A 20,081-nucleotide genomic window follows, 5' to 3' on the forward strand; every position below is an offset into this window, starting at 1 on the left:
AACGAAACCCGTGCACGTTCGTCCGGCCACGGCCGATGGTGCTATAAATGTAGTGACGATGCCCACTCCTCAGTGCCCATCTCCACATGTAAGCACAGCCCTGCACACAGGGCTCGCGCACATAAGATCGGCTCAGATCGGTCACGCGCGCCACATAGTAAACGTGCCCACTCCTCAGTGCCCACATACACTGTCACACACGGCGCGTGGTTTCTGTAAAAACGAAACCCATGCACGTACGCTCTGCTCAGGCAGACAGCGAGTCGAAAGTGGTAAATGTGCACGCTTGCAGCCCACAGTTACTCGCAGACATCACGAGTCCCACGGGACCCGCTCAGCCCTCCCCCAATCGGTTAAGCACCGGGATGGGGTCGAGGACGAGCGATCTGCCCGCTGTGATCAGCGCGCTCCCCGCCTCAAATGCCACAGGCGTAACGCCCATGGTGCAGCGCACCCAAGCACCGCCGTTGCTTAGTCAACAGAGCGCGCTTCGCATCCAGCCTTTAGCCATTCATGCAGATGCATGGTCAGCGCTTCCAGGGGTTTTGGATTGGGTGCTAGGCATTATAAAGAGAGGCTACTCGCTACAGTTTTTTTCGACGTCCTCCGCGCTTTTTAGCGCGCGTCGAAACTACGGTCAAAGCAGAAGTAGCACACATACTTCGGGCCGAAATATCAAAACTGTTGAGCAAAGGGGCTGTAGAGCCTGTGTCTCGAGCTCAAAGCGAGGGGGGGCTGTACAACAGATACTTTCTGGTGCCCAAGAGAGACGGGGGTCTCAGGCCCATACTGGATCTAAGACAGCTGAACAAGGCATTGATGAAACGCAGTTTCAGAATGCTTACGACCAGGAAGCTCCTCGCGCAGATTCGCAGAGGGGACTGGTTCATGTCAATAGATCTGAAGGACGCGTATTTTCAAATACAGATAGCGTCAAGTCACAGGCGATATTTGAGATTCGCCTTCGGGGGCCAGGCATACCAGTTTACAGTCCTGCCGTTCGGCTTGTCCGGGCTCCTCGTACGTTTACGAGGTGCATGGATGCAGCGCTCGCTCCTCTTAGACTTAGAGGCATGCGAGTGCTGAATTATTTGGACGACTGGCTGATTCTGGCTCGATCACGAGCGGAGCGTTTTACTCGATCACCTCGAGAAGCTCGGTCTCAGTGTCAATTGGGCGAAGAGTTCGCTGAACCCCAGTCAGATGATTCTGTTTTTGGGTATAGTTCTGAACTCGTGTTCCATGACGGCGCGGCTGTCACCACAGCGCGCGTTGGGCATTCAGCGCGCAGCGAGTTCTTTCCGCTGCGGCGCGACCGTTTCGCTCAAACACTGTCAGAAGGTGCTGGGCCTCATGGCCTCAGCATCTCCGGTTCTGCAGCTGGGCCTGCTCCGCATGCGCCCCCTGCAGCTCTGGCTGAAGGTGCGGGTGCCGCGCAGAGCGTGGGTGTCTGACCGACTGCGTCTCAAGGTCAATCAGAGCTGTGTCACAGCCCTGAAACCCTGGACAGCATACAGCTGGTACCAATCAGGTGTAAGCCTGGGGACTTCCTCGAATGTGAAGATGGTGTCGACGGACGCCTCCACTTCGGGATGGGGAGCGCTGCTCGAGGGCAGACCGTCCTTTGGCCTGTGGTCAGAACGGGAAAAGCTCCATCATATCAACTGTCTGGAAATGCTGGCAGTGGAGAACGCACTGATGCGCTTTTGTCCCCAAATCAAGGACCACCACGTCTTAGGGCGGTCTCGGGCACCGAAACCTGTACAGGCTGGCGGAACGCCTCCTGGTTTGGGCTCAGCGCAACGTGCGTTCGCTGAGGGCAGTGCATGTGCCTGGGCTACAGAATCTGGGTCCAGACAGGCTGTCCAGAGGCAATGTTTGCGAATGGTCTCTACACCCGCAAACAGTCCGGCTGTTGTGGGAGAGATTTGGCAGGGCGGAGGTGGACCTCTTCGGAAATGGCCGTGCTTCCCGCTTTATGCTTTCCCTCCCGTCTCCCTCCTTCCGCAGGTGATGGAACGGGTGAGAGAAACGAGATGTTCAATACTGCTTGTAGCACCTCTTTGGAAGAACCAACCATGGTTCCCAGATTTGATGCAGTTAGCAGATGACGCCCCGTGGCCAGTACTGTTGAGGAGGGACCTCCTCTCGCAGGCCAGGGGTTCGATTTGGCACCCTCAACCGGAGTGGTGGTCCCTCCATGTGTGGGCGCTCAACGGTTACCCCGCATTGCCACATTGGTCAGGCCTTGCCTCTGCTGTGTGATGTCATATTGCCGCATCTACGGATGCTGCTAGATATGGGACGGAGGGCTTCCCCCCTTCCTGTCCTGGACTCTCTGTGAGTCCCTCAGGTGACTGTGCACTGTAAATCCTGGGCGTTGCTTCAGGTTTATTGGTGTGTGATCCCTGCGCGCACGGGGTTCCCGTAGCTCTCGTAGAGCGAGCTCTCGTAAGAGAACGTACTCGGTTACTAAACGTAACCTCGGTTCTCTCTAGAAGAGCGAACGAGTACTGCGTTCTCTGCCGTGCGTACATATATATATAATTTTTTTTTTTTTATAATTTTTTTCTTTTTTACAGGATTCTTTAATTAATGTAAAATTCAAAAGAACATCATTTTTTGGAAACAGTTAGCTAACAGCTCTATTAATTTCCACTAGAATAAAATTTACATGTTTGTACTTTTTGTATTTTCCTTCCTTCCTTCCTTCCTTCCTTCCTTGATTCCTGCGGATCAAATATCTTAACCATTTTAAAGTCAATGTAAATTTGAGCAGAGACCGGACAGGACTCATTTTAAGTGCTTGGTATGTAATGTCTATCCTCTCTCATTATTGATCACCTGACATCTTCATGCGTTTGCACATAATAAGAGGCAGTGACTTAATTATTCATAAGAGCCTGGGTAATTACATGTCACTTTAACAATGTGTTTTATTGCCTACAAGCGTAAGAGTTCTGCAGAGCAAATGCACTGCTCGATTTAGAGACTGTTGATGACAGAAGGGAGAGAGTTGGACAGGTGGAGCCTGTGAACAAAGGCAATTGAGCATTATCTGAAAATGTACATTTTTGTTCATCAAGGGCTGATCTAGATCTGTTCATCAAGCTAAATCATAAGAAGGTGATTTGGAGCTCATCTTCTGATCATGTATGTGATCATTTTAGTGCACAAATCAATGAAAATGCTCTGCTACTATCAGTAAAATGACTTTCATTTGCAGTGAAGTGAATATTTTTATACCCTCATTATTCTGTCTCATTTGATAGTTCTATTTCTATCTAAAAACCCTGCTTTTGTAGACAGAAAATATTAATATTGCCAAGGAACAAACCTTTTCATGTGCATTGCCACAAGTTGGCATACGTAAATAATTAATAGAATAGAATAGAATATGTTCAGTAAATTTACTTGTCAAAATGTAGCAACCATACAGCACTTAATGTAGAACCTAACTATAGTTGACCCCTGTGTGATAACTTAGCAAACAGCCTCATCTTCGGTCAATCAATCTATAAACTTAAAATGAGCCTTTCAACTTGATAATTAGATTTCAAGTCAGCACAAATTCATTTAACAGGTTTAAACAGAGTCAGTGACCTTATTGAAGCTGGATGTCATCGTAAAAAAAAAAAAAAAAAAAAAATTCTGTTAGCTTTTAATGGAAACACGCAGCCATATCTATTTTACAAATCTATTATACAAAGTATATTTTGTCCTTATATGTTCTGTTTTATTTTTGCTAAATATTTTTGTTTATCTTTCAGTGTACTTTCTGCTATAATTCAATCTTAGTATTGCTAAGCTGAAAAGCAAGTAAACTTCAATTACACCGGTCAAAGTTAAATGTTCAAAGCTAAAACGTTCAAAGCTGTATTTATTAAATTAAAAATACAATATAACAGTAATGTTGTGAAATATTATTACAATTTAAAATAACTGTTTTCAGTTACAATATTTTTATAATGTAGTTTATTCCTGTGGTGGCAAAGCTGAATTTTCAGCTGCCATTACCCAGTGATATGTGATCTTTCAGAAATCATATTAATATGCTGGTTTACTGAAACTGTACTAAATCTTTTGTAAAATTATGAATGTAGTCTCTTTTGATAAGAGTGATTCCTTGCTGAAAGTATTATTTTTTTTTACTTATTCCAAACTTTAGTATATCATGTAACAGTTTGAGATTTTCATGGTATGATAATCGTCTCAGAAAATATCACAATATATATTAAACAATAATTCTTATCAGTAACAATGACCATTAAATAGAACAAGTTATTTGAGTGAACAAATCCTTCATTACACAATTGAAACCATTTTGATGAAAGTATTGAAGTCTCTCTTCTGAAACAAATAAATACATTTAAAAAACAAAAAATAAAATAAAGCTGTACGTGACTATCAGGTGCGTAGAATAATCAATCGACCGAACAAGAACAGGAAAATTACCATGAAAGGAAACTCAGGAACAAGGAAGGGTTAAAACATGGAAAAACAAGTCCACAACACCGTCATTACCAAGCTGGTATAGAAAGATGCGACATGACTCAGAGGGTGCAGGACGATGAGACTGAAACATTTCCTTTATTTCTTCCACTTCAAGATCGTTCATCAGATCATCTCGTCGTCCAGCCCCAGTTGAAAGCACGCACCAAGAGTGGCGGCGTGCCAGCTCAGCTGGTTAGCAAGCTCAAGGAAATCCTCCATATACCGCTCCAACCTGGTATACCATGGTATAACAAGTCCACAACACTGATATTACCAGGATGGTACGCGACGGGAGGGGCATTTTGAGGTGCCATGGCGGAGCAGGAGGCTAGTGGCTCCACAGAGGAGCACCTAGTCCAGGAGACCATGGTGGAGTAGGGAACTCAGGAGGCCATGGCAGTTCAGGAGGCTTGTGTGAGCCACAGCTGGTGGGTTTGACATTGGAGCAGCCAGCGAATTTGACTTTAAAGTGGCCAGCAATCTTAACTCGGAAGCGGCTGGCATTTCTGGGCTGAGGACGATCATGGAGCTTCAGAGGATTCAGGGTTGTTTTTGGGGCTGGGCAGCTGAGCTATTGGTGCGGTATGTGGGGGTTCCTGGCTTGGGGTGAGCTGGTGGGAAGATTTCATCGGATCGTCTCGTCATCAAGCCCCCGCTGAAAGCACGCACCAAGAGCGCCGTTGTGCCAGCTCAGCTGGTTAGCAAGCTCAAGGAAATCCTCCACATACCAGTCCAACCTCCGTCCAGCCTGCTGCAAAGCCCAAAGCTTGTCCTCAGCCATCATCTGTTTTTGGTCCGGTCACATGTCATGGTTCGTTGTGGCAAGGGAAAACTCAGGAGTCTTAAACTTCACTCGCAGGATACATAAAACTCAGGAGCAAAAATCAGACAACTAGTTACAATGCTGACCAGACAAGCAATGAAGACGAAACAGGAACTAATATCAGGGTTCGCACAAGGTGCTTAAAGTGTTTGAATTTGACTTTTAGAAAGTCAAGTCTGGAAAATCTGAGAAATTGGCTTGTTTTGTTGAAAAGTGCTTATAATTAACAAGGAGTATTTGTATGCCGTTTTCACTACAAAAAAAAAAAGAACTGCAGTCTCTTTGTGCATAAATGTTCACAGACACGTATCATATCTACTTGATTTATCAGTCCATATCCAGATTGCATTTTACGTGACATCCTCGTTATACTGTAAATCCCATGTTCACGACTGCTCTGCATCACGGGATTCATACGGCCATAACTTATAGCTTGTTATTAACACGACACACCTTCGTCTGCATGGAGGGATGGTGTCCACGAATATAAGCAAACATGTTGGATATTTTTGAAATGTGGATATATATATATATATATATATATATATATATATATATATATATATAGTATTCCTGCACTCCAAATTGTAACCTTTTTGTTTTTTTTTCGGCGGGCATGGAGATGAGATATAATTTACTCCATTTTCGCCGCTGTACGTGCGTGTAAGCAGTCAAGTGAATGTGAAATGGCCGAGCAGAAAATAAGGCCCAGAACCGGCCCACATCTGGCCCACATGGCGTTTTCACACGGAATTTGGCGGAAACGCTATGCAAACTGCTTACTGTCTTGGAAGTTGCTTGTGCGCGGGTGAGATTTATTTATTTATTTATTATCTTATTTTTTTAAGGTTTGATAGCTGTACACATTCAAAACGTGATAAATCGTCATACTGGTTTATCATTACAACCCTAGTATCATGATGTCCATGATACTAGGACATCATCATATGTAAACAAGGTCATATGTAAATGATTTCTGAAGGATAATGACACTGAAGACTGAAGTAATGGCTGCTAAAATGCAGCTTTACCATTAAAGTAAGACGACGAAGAAGAAGAAGAAGAAGAAGAAGAAGAAGAAGAAGAAGAAGAAGAAGAAGAAGAAGAAGAAGAAACCTGTTCTGTACGTTTCAAAATACTTTTACAAATAGAAAAAAAAGAGTCATCTTAATAATATGTCTTAAATATAATATTACTGTTTTACTGATCAACTAATTGCAGCCTTGGTTAGCATAAGAGTGTTCTTTCAAAAACAAAAAAACATAATGGACCATGTCTTGCAAAACTAATATGTAAAATACCACAATGATAGAATTACAACACTGTGTCATCATTCCCTTTCCGGCTCCCCATACACCACATGGTGAAAGATTGCTGCCAATTTTCTGTCTTCTGTAGACCCTTAAAACTAAAGGACGTTTCGGCATTTGAACGTAACCCCTCTTGCAATATTCATTCAGCGAAGAGATAGTCTTCTCCCCTCATTATTTCCTCTTGGTACCACACTATACACTGGACCCCGAGCATACGTGGCAAGCTGAGGCACTGTGCCTGGCCTGACAGTTGGTTTGACTGGCTTTTGACGGCCGGTTCATTTAGTCTCCTCTGAGCAGTGGGTGAGACAGAGGAACCTGGCCATTTTGCTTGCTTGTCAAATCTGCCAATGTGAAGACAGTTTAAATGAGGCAAACCTGGGCAGTGTGCCGATTGCAGGCCACAGAGAGAGGGAGAGAGGAAGGGAAAGGGGCTTCTGGGGAGAGTGAAAGAAAACCAAAGATCCCCCTTCAACCTCTGATCAAATCATGCTCCGTTTCTGTGGTAACCAATTGCCTGTTGTGTCTTGAGATAAGAGTTCTCGGGTTTTTAGAGTACTTTTAGCATGTCAAAGCTTGCTTTGAGTGTGCAAGGGTTAGGGCTGAGCAAACACTGTGCAAATTAGAGTTCAGTGACGTGCTTAGTTTCATACACAAGATCAGTGCATGTTTAATAAATGATAATAAATTCAAAGAGAGACCACATTTAAATTTTGGATTCGAAATTCAGTACAAACCTGAAAATAATTTTTTAGGGTTTATGAACTTTTGACTTAAACTCATTGTGATTTAGTGTAAGATCATGCTGAGACAGAAATTATCATCAGGCATAAATATTTATGTTAAATAAATAAATAGTTTGTTTAGCTCAATTTTGTTTTTGGTAATAAAATTGGTAATGGAATTGTTTTTGGTGACACTTTAAAATGTGTTTTGTATTAAACTAGTGCAGTATGTATAATAATTATTTTTTTCATCTTATTTTTAATATAGGCTAGCATTATATTTTTTCTTATACATTGAATGTTGAGTTTTACAACTTGAAATGTTGAAATTGTATGTATACACTACTGTTCAAAAGTTTGAGATCAAGTTTTAAGGCGTTAAACTTATCAAGTTATAACATTTATTATGACGTTACACAATATTGTATTTTAAATAAATGCTGTTCTTCTGACCTTTTTTATTCATTTCAATAATATGGGGGGGGGGGGGTATCACTGCTTCTGAAGAAATATAATTTTTCCCACATTAATAAGTATATTTCTTCATCACCAAATCAGTATATTCAAATTGTTTTTGAAAGAACATGCAACACTGAAGACTAACATTTTTAAATATATTAAAATAAACCATTGTTTAAATTGTAATAGTACTTAAATATAATAAAGAATAAATAAATTCAGGCTTGATGAGCATAAGATATTATCATCATTAACATTTAAAATATCTAACTGACCTAAACTTTTGAATGGTTTGCAGTTTGTACAATAGAACATTAATAGCATTAATATCATTAACATAAATACATAATATTATACTATTAATAAGTATTCTAATTTTTCATGTTATCTATTCACTAATGTAAATGAACTGAAACTTTTTTTGAAGTGTTGCCCTTTATGTATTTATTTATTAATCGCATTTACACTAATGGACTTTCACCTTCGGTGCCCACTGTAAAGTATATCGCTATGCCTTATAACAGAAACTGTTTATGTTTTCTTGTCTTTCAATAAAGAACCAAAATGAAGGTCTTTTCAAAACTTTCAACACGACTATTTCCTGCTTATATAGGTGTTGTATGCGTGTGGTCGTACACGACGCCTTTACACAATGTGGCTAATTGTCTAGATGGGAACACTTTTCTGTCACTCACAAAGACTGGCTTTGTTCTCTGTGAGACAAAAAGTGTTTTCATTCTCTAACAATCCTGTCGATGACAGATGTTGACACTTGCTGCTCTCCTATGTCGGTTTGTCTGTCAGAGTCACATGAAACAAAACCTGTAGATGCAACTTTTTTTATTGAAGTCATATTGTTTAACCCTAGTCTTCCTCAAAATAAATCAAGCAATCCAGTGTCACATCATAATTTTGATGACAAAATCTGGATTTAATGTTTTTTGATGGACACAAATTTTGCATGCTCTCACAATTGGAAATAACCACCCTGGAAGTGACGGCCTGCATTGAAATTCAACTCCGCCTGCCCTTCTCTTCCTTTAACATCCATTAGTTGCCCCAAGGGAGCCTGACCTTCTCTTGTGGGTCAGGTAACCAGAAGTCCACGGAGATAGAGGGAAGGATCACCTGCCTGGCTGTGTGCTCCAGCGGGCAGGTGTATAGCAGAGGTCTGAGAATACCTAAACTTAATCTAATCTCTCATCTCCTAATGAGTCATCCAGTCTGCTCTCATAGTGTGGGGCCTTTTGTGAAGCCGGGCCTAATTACCTCTCGCCCGGTTAGCAGCAAACAAGGGTCCGTGCTTCAGAAGGAACCTGATCGGGAATAAAATACCGCCTCTCAGTTTAGCCGCTCTGGAATCCCGTTTCCCTGGTGCCGCACTCCGTCCGTCCTCAATAGCAGAGGATAGAGGACTCTTTTGTTACTGTGAAGGCAAGATAGACGTGTTTGATCCAATAATGCAGTAAATCTGAAAAAGGACACCGCATTCCCTCCTTTGGACCTATTCTTTCTTAAGCTAAGCTACCATTGCAGGTTTCAAAAGATTAACAGTGAGACCCTTTCCAAATAAATAGCTAGAAACCATGTGCCATCACATTCGATGGTCTAAAAGACTTCTTTATTTGTTGAAGACAGTCTTTACCTTCAGATATATAACACATTGTTTACATTGGGTAAAGGCGTGACAGCTTTTCAGTATTGTACAAGCGGTTTCTTCTTGTTGGTGTTATTTTTTTATGTAATTGGATGAATCTACATCGAGTCAGGAGTCGCCCTTGTAATTTTCAAAGGGGTAGTTCATCAAATATGCAATAATTTTCTAACGTTTGTGTTGTTTTCAAAAATGTATGACTTCTGTGGAAAATAAAGTAATTTGAAAAATGTCTCAGTGTTTTTTGTCCATTCAATAAAAGTTAATGGGGTCATTGTTGTTTAGGACCAAACTGACTTAATTTAAAAAAAAAAAAAATAGAAAATACAAAAATAATAATTATAATAAAAACTCAAATGAGTGCGTGTTGACTCATTTACACATGTAGTTTATGAAAAGTTCAGTAACATACTTGCTGATAACAGCTGAATCCTTTTTCCTTTTGATGTAGGGCACATTTGGAAATAATTTGACTCTTAATGTTTGACAGTATAGCTCTATTGTATTATTAGCTCTATATATATATATATATATATATATATTAATTATAGTACTTATTGTGAACTAGCTTTTATTTTTATATTTTAATTTTCATTTAGTTTTCAGTAATTTAATTTGTTTTAAAATAAAATAAAAATATGCTTTGTCTTTATTTGTTTATTTTAATATTTATATTAAACTTTAATTTATTCACATTTTAGATGCATTTCAGCCTTATGCCAATTACCGAAAAAAAATATTTGTAATAACAATAACAACACTGGGACAGTCACTTTCTGATGACATTCCAAATCTTAACATTTACCATATTCTAGAAACTGTATGTGTTCCTGTACTATTGTCATCCAGATTGGTTGGTCTGAAGTTTAATTGACCTTAACTTTAGCATATGCAAGTCCTAAACTATATATTCAGTTAGTGATTGTTTAAATTGTGTTGGGTGCTTACTTTCCTGGGGTCTCATTAGTGAGGACTGGTTCTCTGTTAATTAGCTGCTATATAAAGATCACACACTGTAATTTTCTATATTAAAAGACTTTAACTACAGTTGAGGTTTCTGGTGGATAGATTGGACAGGGACATTATACACACTATTTACATGAAAGTGCACAAACATTTTGGTATACGATGTTCTAGAGAGCTCATATACCTACCCATGGCTCCTTCACTGCTTACAGACAAACACCTGAAGCTGACGGCAGGGGTCTGGATGTGTGTTTTTGGCAGGAGTCTCGCAGGATATTAGAACTGTTGTTGCAAGGTGGACTTCATTAACCTGCAGAGATAAAAAAAGGCTTAATTTAATCTTGTAAGGGATTTGACCTCAGCTTATAATAACTCACAACATACCCCTTACTTTGAACAATGCATCATAATTATTATACCATAATTAATTATTTATGTTTTCAATTTACATTATTGTTCAAAGGTTTGGGGGTCAGTTTATTTTTTTTTTGAAGGGGGGGGGGGGATTTTATTGAACAAGGTTGCAGTACATTGATCAAAAGTGACAGTAGACTTTTACAGTGTAACAAAATGATTCCATTTCAAATAGTTTATTCTTTTGAACTTTTACGCACATCAAAGCATTCTGAAAAAAAAACAGCACATATGTTTTTAGCATTTATTATTATACAAAATCTTTCTTGAGCACCAATAAATTACATTTTAAAGTACATTAAAATAAAAGCTATTTTAAAAAGTAAATGGTTATAAGAGTAGTTATTAAAAAAAAAAAAAAACTATATTACTATTTTCACTGTAATTTTGATACACTAAATGCAAATTCTGTGGCCATAAGAGATTTCTTTCAGAAACATTTAACAAATCTCACTGACACCAAACTTTTGAGTGATTGCTGATGCAAATGGTAGCAATGAACCAAGAGTAAGAATGTCACATTTAGTTTAGTTAAGCAAGATTTATTGATCAGATTTATAGTTTTGCTCTGGGTAACTTTGGGTGCAGGTTAAACACCTGGTTCCTCTTCTTTATCTTCACATGTCAGGAGTTCATTCTTTGAGTGACTGTGCTATTTGCGACTTGCACCATCTGGCAATGGCATTTCTGTAAATGTATGGATATTTGATATGTGCTCAGTCTAATTAGTCATTATGCCTTTACATGTGTAACTAAAAGGAGCTTACAATGGTGAGTGATGCATTAAAGTGATGTGAGCGGCTATGATCAACCATCCTGGCCTCCCTCTTGCTATCATGGTGGGTTTGGCTTTTAAAGCCCCTATTGTGCTTTTTTTTTTTCTAATTCTCTTTATTTTCTGAGGGACCATAGTGAAAAGCTTGTCCTCAGGGGAGGTGGGCCCTCTGCTGGCTTTTGAGTTACCTTATTATGATAATTTCTTACCTCCCATCCTTCTTTTTCCAGTTAATTTCAGTTTTAAATTTCTGTATAGGCATGATTGTCTTGCTTTAAAAAAAAGGAACATAAATAAATAAAAAATGCCAAAGTGTTAAAACACAAAGATAGAATATATAAATATTACAAAATGTACTAAATATCTTAATGGAACATGATCTTTATTTAATATCCTAATGATTCTGGCATAAAAGAAAAATCTATAATTGTGACCCATACAGTGTATTGTTGGCTATTGCTATATACCCGTTCGACTTACGACTGGTTTTGTGGTCCAGGGTCACATATTGTTGAAAGGGATTATTTTTCAAGAGGGAACCAAATTGTCAATGCCTTTTCAAAAGTTTGACTTTTATTTTTACTTTATTTCATTTTATTTATGGCATTTCCTATTTTTCTTTTTTATTATTGAAACAAACACAGAATCAGAAAAAAGTCCATATTTTTTTTTTTTTTTATTTTTTATTTTTTTTTATTTTTTTTTTTTTTTTTTTTGAAGCCATGCTTGTTTGTGTCTGCTAGGTTGTGGTCACTGAGCTTTATTTGTTGACAATCTGTCTCTGCTTTGTATTTCTGGTGATGTGTATAAGGTCAATCTCATGCAGGGACGTGCACAGACATTTTGAGGGGCAGGGGCTCAAGTGAAATAAAGGGCACTTCTCATAATTAGTTTTTTTTTTTTTTTTAAACAAAAAAGTATATATATGTATTAACGCAACTCTGACTTCCTTTTAAAAAAATAATTTAAAAAGTTAATTAATTTTATCTTCCTCAAACTCACGCAATTGTTTCATTTTCAAAAGATGTCTACAAAATAATCAGTTCACAGAAACCATGGTCTCCTTAGTATTCACTAGGTTTATAGAGCAGCAAAAAAAAGCATTCCACAATGTGCATGTTTTGAAAACATTTTCTATGCTACTAGTTTCAAGTATATATGAAGAGTTCAGATGCAAAAGCCTCTAAGTGCCATCTGAAATTTTCTTATGAGCTTTTTTTTTCAAGCTCGTATTTAAGTTCAGTAATTTAACTTAAATGACAATTAATAGGTCATTTTCATTGCCAGTAATGTGAAATAAGTGAACATAAACATACAAGCTTGATAAAAATGATCATTATTGAAGGAAATTTCAGATGGCACTTTTCATCTGGATTTTTCATCTGAACTCTTCATATTTAGAATAACCTAAATAACTGCATCAAACAGAGGGGCGTGTTTTACTAATAATTTGTTTATTTTTGCACAAGGCACTACATCGTTTTAATTATTTTGGTGTTATCAGAATACATAACACTTTAAAATTAAACTTACCAAAATAATTGAGTAAAAATTCAATAAAAGCCAATGTCATGTATGTATTTGTGGTGGTATGGAATACTATTTTATAAAGGTTTCGAGGAAATACAAAAAGTTAAATTACTTAAATAGTTAATTTATAAATGTTGTTATTTTTAAAGTTTAATGTTAACTTATTTCTACTCAGTTTTATTTATTAATGTACCAGATGCAGTTACTCAGATTTACTACATTTTTTAGAGTGTATCCTCCATCTGTTTGCATCTGTAGATTTCTTCTAAATTCACCAATTTAGATTTCTAAATTTCAGGGGGAAAGACTCTTGATGTAAGTCAATAACTGGGGACGTTCTGTATGCAAATTAGGCGTCAACTAGTTAAAATGCGCACATTTGCATCTAATTGACAGGGAAATGCAGGTAAATAGGATAAACAAAATAACTAAAGCATATCACCTGGTGGTGATATATGCTTATTTTATTAACTTATTTTATTACATGGCTTGGTTGAATTCCAATGTAGAATGCGGTCTGTTATAACCAACAGACCGCTGTGCGGAGTATAACAGACCGTTGCCATGAAAAACAGAGCGTTGCTATGGACTCACAGGATTCTAACCGTAGGAGGGAGGGAGCCCTTTAGAACTCCTGACCTGATATTTAGATACTATATTTCAATAAATATATTTGTTTGACAGGGAAGCTGTGTGCAAACAGAAATATATATTATTTTTCAAAAATAAAAAAGCATCCCAGAAAAAAGGGCACTTTCTCTCCAGGAATAAAAAGGGCAGGTGCTCAAGCCCCCTTTCATGTCTATGTGTGCACGTGCCTGTGAATGTGAATGTCTCTCTTTGTCTTTTCTCTTTCTCTACTCACAAAGCTATGGCACTACCCTAAGTCTCATATGGCTAATTCATCAGTTACATCTCCCCCGTTCCCTTTCTGTTTTGAAACGGAAAACATCAACCCTGGGAAAAGACACAATTAAAATTCATCTTACGCAAAACACTCCTCCACTCCCACTCTTCTCTCGGCTGCCTCTCTATTGTAAGTGGGGGCAGGGCCATCTTTCTTTGATGCACTTCAAAGTGAAACGCTTGGCACAGGCCATGTGACGGAGGCAATGGGGAACAAGGGACGGTATGCATCTGTGATCACGCCAAAGCCCGCTCGCGCTTCACTTTCTCATCGAACAAAGACTGATAGCATTTTTGGGGTAGGATTGGCTATCATTCTCCGGATTCTCAGTCAAATGACCTGAACATCTTACCCTTGCAGATTCCCTCTGAAAGCGCTCTGTGAAGGATGGCGCTCTGGAAGTTGTGCCTGAGCCGCATAAGTACTCCAACTCTTGACAGTCTATAGCGCTTATTTCATAACTGCAAATCCTAAACACTGTGAACCATTGGTGTTACGAATTTGTCCATTAGCACCTGTCAACGAAAGAGTGGATCACAGATGACAACTAGTGATGAAGTTGTGGTGCTATATATTCAGAGCTATCCTCACTAATATTATATTGTGACATTGACTCTTCCGGGTTTTAGTACTTCACAGCCCCCAGTGTAGTGTGATCCGGCTTCTTTAGCAGCATAAGAGACATCTTTAAGATATTAGCTCATTTTCTGCCATGGATTCTCCTCTTTGCTCCCGTACAAATTAGGACATGCTGTATTGCCCTGCCATCACTTGACACCGTCCATGACAGCGTGACATAAGGTTGTCATAAGATGACACGGGGGTGTGACAGCATGCCATCGGGGTGAAACGGGGGTAGACAGTGAGGACAGGTGTCACTGGCCTGCAGGTGTTGCTAGGTGACAGCTTGCCCTAGTAGCGACAGGTCCTCATGTGTATGTATGGCTGGCTTCTAAATGACGGGGACATTGACATCAGAGGGCTCAGGGCAGTGTCAGACCTAGAAACAGTCCAAGACCTCTGTTAGCCCTAAGACCTAAAGTGCACTGATAAATAAACACACTCACCCTCTGTCTTTCTCTCTTTGCTTATTAGGGAATTGCTCTTCAATAGTTCATTCAAACAGGCACTCTCAAGAGCATTTCACAATCGTCACTTTTAAACCTATGTAGAGCAGCATTTCACAATTCTGATTTTAGAGCTACCACTGCACTCTAAAAAACAACTCTGGGTCAAATAAGGACTAATCCAACTTCCGGGTTAAAATGTAATTTAAAAATCCAACCCAACAGTTGGCTTGTCCATATATGACCCAAAGCTGGGTTGAAGCAACCTAGCATTTTTTTAGAGGGTTTCTAAGATTCTAGAGCAGGGTTTGATCATGAAATATTCTTTCAATTTAAAATATTTTAACATAATTTAAATTTTAATCTATTCCTGTGATGACAGCCAGTTTTCAGTGTCACACCGTCCTTCAAAAATCATTATAATATGCTGAATTGGTGCTCAAACATAAACAAACAAACACATAAATAAACATTTATTTCTATTATCAAAGCTAAAAACAGCTGATGAAACTGTTCAAAAGAAATCGTCTTGTAACACTGTGAAGGTCTTTATTGTCAGTTTTGACCAATTTAATGCTAAACTTAATGCTAAATTTGATGAATATAAATATTTATTATACAAATCTTTAGATTGGTCCCATTACTGACACTCAGTGATTATATGTAATATAATTATATGTAATATAATTATATGTAATATATGTGACTCATGTATATTACACATGATCACTAAGTGCCTTTAATGTTAGTGAAAATGAAATAAAAATCTGATAAAATATCACATTAATTTTAGTAAAGTGGTATTTATTCATCTGACTTCAAAACAACGGATTAAGTGCCAAATGTTTTACAGACAGTCCTTGAAGGCATGTTTATTAAATCAAGCTGTACACCAATTGCAAACTGTCCAAACAGTTTCATTGACATCATAAATATGCAAATTAGAATGTTAACCTGGGGTTTACGAGTGCGCAGTGTGAAATTTGGAAACTTGATTACCCAGGATTAATTACTAACCCATGATATGAGCAATGTGAAAAATGCAATAGGATAACCCAGGATTACATTTATCCATGGTTTAAGTTCCTGGGTTAATGATTTCACGTGTGAAAAGCCCATTATATTTAGCTTACGGGTCTATCTATAAACTTGCCAGCAGACATATTTGTACACAACATATACAAATACACACCTGACCAGTGTCTCCTGCCCCCCCCCCCCTCAGGTCATTTACCATTGTGTTTGTCGCCATTTCAGGAGAAGATTTCCTAACATATATCTATGCCTCTCTTTTTTCCTTTCCCAGGACTAAATTTGACAGTTGGCCACATGCGGCAGCCTCTTCTCTCTCCCAGCCTTCGTCTCTGACTGTCTCCCAAGAGCTCCGTCAGTATGACGAGGCCCGAGGATGCCTTCTCATCTTCTCTCAGCCGGTGTCAAGCAGCAATCCTGCGGGGCCCGTCCCTGCTTAATTCGGCTTAGAGGCCCTCTCTCGTCCCCCACATTCCTGATCGCCTCATTTTTCCGGGTATGCCTCTCAGGGCTGAGGTGATTATTTCCAGAATAATAATAATAGAGAGATTAGTGTGTTTAGCAGGCAGATGTATTGCTCTGTTCCATTGCCTTACTTATATTTGCCTCTGAACTGAGTGACCTATTATAATAGATTAATTCTGCTATAAAAAATGAAAGCGCTTAATGACCCCTGTCTCTTGACGGAGAGGTGTGAAACCCGCCTGAGGAAGATTTCTTCAGACATTCCCTGATCTATCAAACTCTACGCTGGACACCAGAAGCAGCAGGTGTTGAAGTCTTCATTCGTTTCTGTCTTGGTTATTGATGACCTGGCTCTATGAAATTACTCAAATGGTGGATGGCCATGACCAGGAACCAGGAAAAAGGTAAATGGGAAGGGTGGAATGAAAAATTGCAAAATGAAGAAAACTGTATTATTATTTATTAAAAGTTCTGTTACATGCGGTCTTTTGGAGCATGCATTGCCTCCTATTATGAAATATCAAATATTTACAAAGCTAAAATGCAACATTTTGCCTGACAAAATAATAGTTCAAAAAAGCAGATTACATTATTTAGATTTTATTTCTATATATAGTAAGTATATGGCTCTCACACTCAACAAGAAGAGAAAAAATAAAAATTAAAAATAATCCCAATAATATGTCTTATATATAAAAATACAATACTATCTGAATTATTAGTTTTATGATCAAAGCTCTGAAGTTTTAGGGCAAAGCCTATAATGCAATACAATACAGTGATTGAGTGATCATATTGCAAAAATAATAATAATAATAAAATAAAAAATAGAGAGTAAAATAAATCTATAATGCTTGACTCCAGTGTCCATCTTGAAATATTGTTCAATATTCAATTCAATTCAATTCAAGTTTATTTGTATAGCGCTTTTTACAATACAAATCGTTACAAAGCAACTTTACAGAAAATTATGTTTCTACAATATTTAGTAGTAGCTAGTAGTTTGTGCACGTTTGACAGGATTTTAGAAAAAATAAAAAAATAATAATAATAATACAAGACGTAGTCAGCTAGACGATGAACTATCAATATTATTAATTAATAGTTATTATATGATGCAGTCACACATGTAGCAATAATTGTTAGTTCTGTTTGTTGATTCAAGGTTAGGATCATCTGGGGTCCTCTGAGGGTCAGCATCATCTCTTCTCAGGTGTTCTGGATCCAGACTGGAGCTTGTGTAAATCCTACATCCCGTGGCAAAACATAGAAACAAAATAGAGACATCAATAGCATAGCTGCTGATCCAACAAAGTAAAATTAGTTTAACCCAAGCTAATGAATAAAAATGCACATTTGATCAGATGCAACTACACTCACAATTTAAGAGATACATTATTCGTATGTTTGGCGAAAGAGATGTGTTTTTAATCTAGATTTAAACAGAAAGAGTGTGAATATAGGAGTTATTTTTAAATGTACTTGATAAAAATCATTAAAGATTTCACAGTGAAATGCATATTAAAAATGATAATAAATGGTATTTTACTTACCAAAATTATGAACTGATGGCAGAAGTCAGATGGCAGAAGGCATATGGTAGATTGTGTACAACCAGTTTTTAGCAAAGTCTTGAGGCTTTAGAAATTATCATCAAAGACTGTATAGGGTTAACATACAATTGTAAGAATGTGCATAAGATATTTATTTTCCAATAGATGTTGATGTATCTCTCTCTCTCTCTCTCTCTCTCTCTCTCTCTCTCTCTCTCTCTCACTCTTCTCCATTTTCAATTCCAATATGTGCTTTATTGTCATTTGTTGCAATGTATAGCATAGCATAGTGTTAACATTGAATCTAGTTTAAGTTGAGCTTTATTGTCATTCTGCTACATGTGTGAACATACAGTGGAACGAAATGCTGTGCCTCACAGGACCACGGTGCTACATAAATACAGACATACAACAATTTAGTTTACAGACAACAATTTAGTTTACGGACAACAATTTTAGAACAGATTTGTATTTAAAATCGGTCAATCAATCAATAATGTGTATATACGTTGAAAAAAAAAATCAACATTTTAGAATTTTATGAACAATAAAAAATTATCTGAGTGTGTGTTTGCTCTCTCTCTCTCTCTCTCTCTCTCTCTCTCTCTCTGTCTGAATCTGTATGGATGGAGGGTTTTATCAGTCAACGACACAACATCTAAATCTCTTTCTTTGGAGCGGAGCAGTTTGCTGGGCTCCAATACAATGCAGCACTGGAGATAGCAAGACTTAATTCTCCCAGGATTGTGCTGTCTCCCAGCAATCACAGGGAAACTGGACTAGAAAATTAACTTGTTAAAAGCTCTAGCCATCACTCTCTGAGTCTGATAGACAAATCCATCCAAATACCAATCACCCTCTGAAATGAGAAAATACAGAGAGAATATGGCAGCAGCCCTCAAAGAAGACTCACAAACACACACACACAGATGCACAACGTGCACACAAATCCACATCAGAAGTATGATCAGATCACACAATGACAGCTTGTCAACAGAGAACTCTATGAAGTAATTTAAAAATCAAATGTAAATATAAACATCCAACCCTGCATGTATTTCAAACATGATCAAAATAGTCTTAATTAGTATTTACTTTTTTCTAATTAAATGTTTCTTTAAGCATGATAAATCTATTTGAGAATTTTCTCATGACAATGTGTGTGTGTGTGTGTGTGTATATATATATATATATATATATATATATATATATATATATATATATATATATAACCAACTGCAAGGTTTTTTGTTTTGTTTTTCTTGTTAGGTTATATGCTTAAAATAATTAGGTTACTTTTAAAGGTTTCTGCTTAAAGGGACAGTTCACCCAAAAATGACAATTTGATGTGTATCTGCTTACCCACAGGGCATCCAAGATGTAGTTGACTTTGTTTTTTTTCAGTAGAACAAAAACTAAGATTCAAACCGTTGCAGTCTATCACTTTTATAATGTAAGTGGATAGGAAACAGGGCTTAAACATACAATAAAACCCAAAATAATAAACATACACAAACAAAACAAAACTGAACCATGTGGCTCATGACGATACATTGATGTGAAAAGACACAAAACTTTCCTGAGCGAGAGCATCCTCCTATGCACATTCCTTCTCAGCAGCAGGCACCTGAGGCGTTTTCTTCTTCTTGCTTTATGGCGGATCGCAGACTTAAAAGTGTATTACTGCTACCTATCTCTCAAATGGACCATTGACACTCCTAATTGGGATTGTAGATAGAGTGTCAATGGGAAGGAATGCGCACAGGAGGATGCGCTCATGAGAGTTCTAACAGTTCGGACATTATGTGAATCAGAGGTAAAAAAAAAAAAAAAAAAAAACAATATAAATACTATTCATTTTCTTGCATAGATCGATCGTTTTGTGTCTTTACACATTAATATAT

At 38.1% G+C, this 20,081-nt stretch overlaps 1 long non-coding RNA gene across 1 annotated transcript in view; it reads left to right on the forward strand.

The window, feature by feature from the left end:
• LOC132109610 (uncharacterized) overlaps nucleotides 1-17,108 on the forward strand; it is a 59,361-nt gene extending 42,253 nt beyond the window's left edge. Inside the window, exon 2 of the long non-coding RNA XR_009424531.1 lies at nucleotides 16,434-17,108. This is a non-coding gene — a long non-coding RNA (uncharacterized LOC132109610). The remainder of the gene's footprint in view (nucleotides 1-16,433) is intronic.
• The last annotated feature ends 2,973 nt before the right edge of the window (nucleotides 17,109-20,081 follow it).

This window comes from Carassius carassius, chromosome 29, assembly GCF_963082965.1.
Source record: "Carassius carassius chromosome 29, fCarCar2.1, whole genome shotgun sequence".
Taxonomy (NCBI): Eukaryota; Metazoa; Chordata; class Actinopteri; order Cypriniformes; family Cyprinidae; genus Carassius; species Carassius carassius.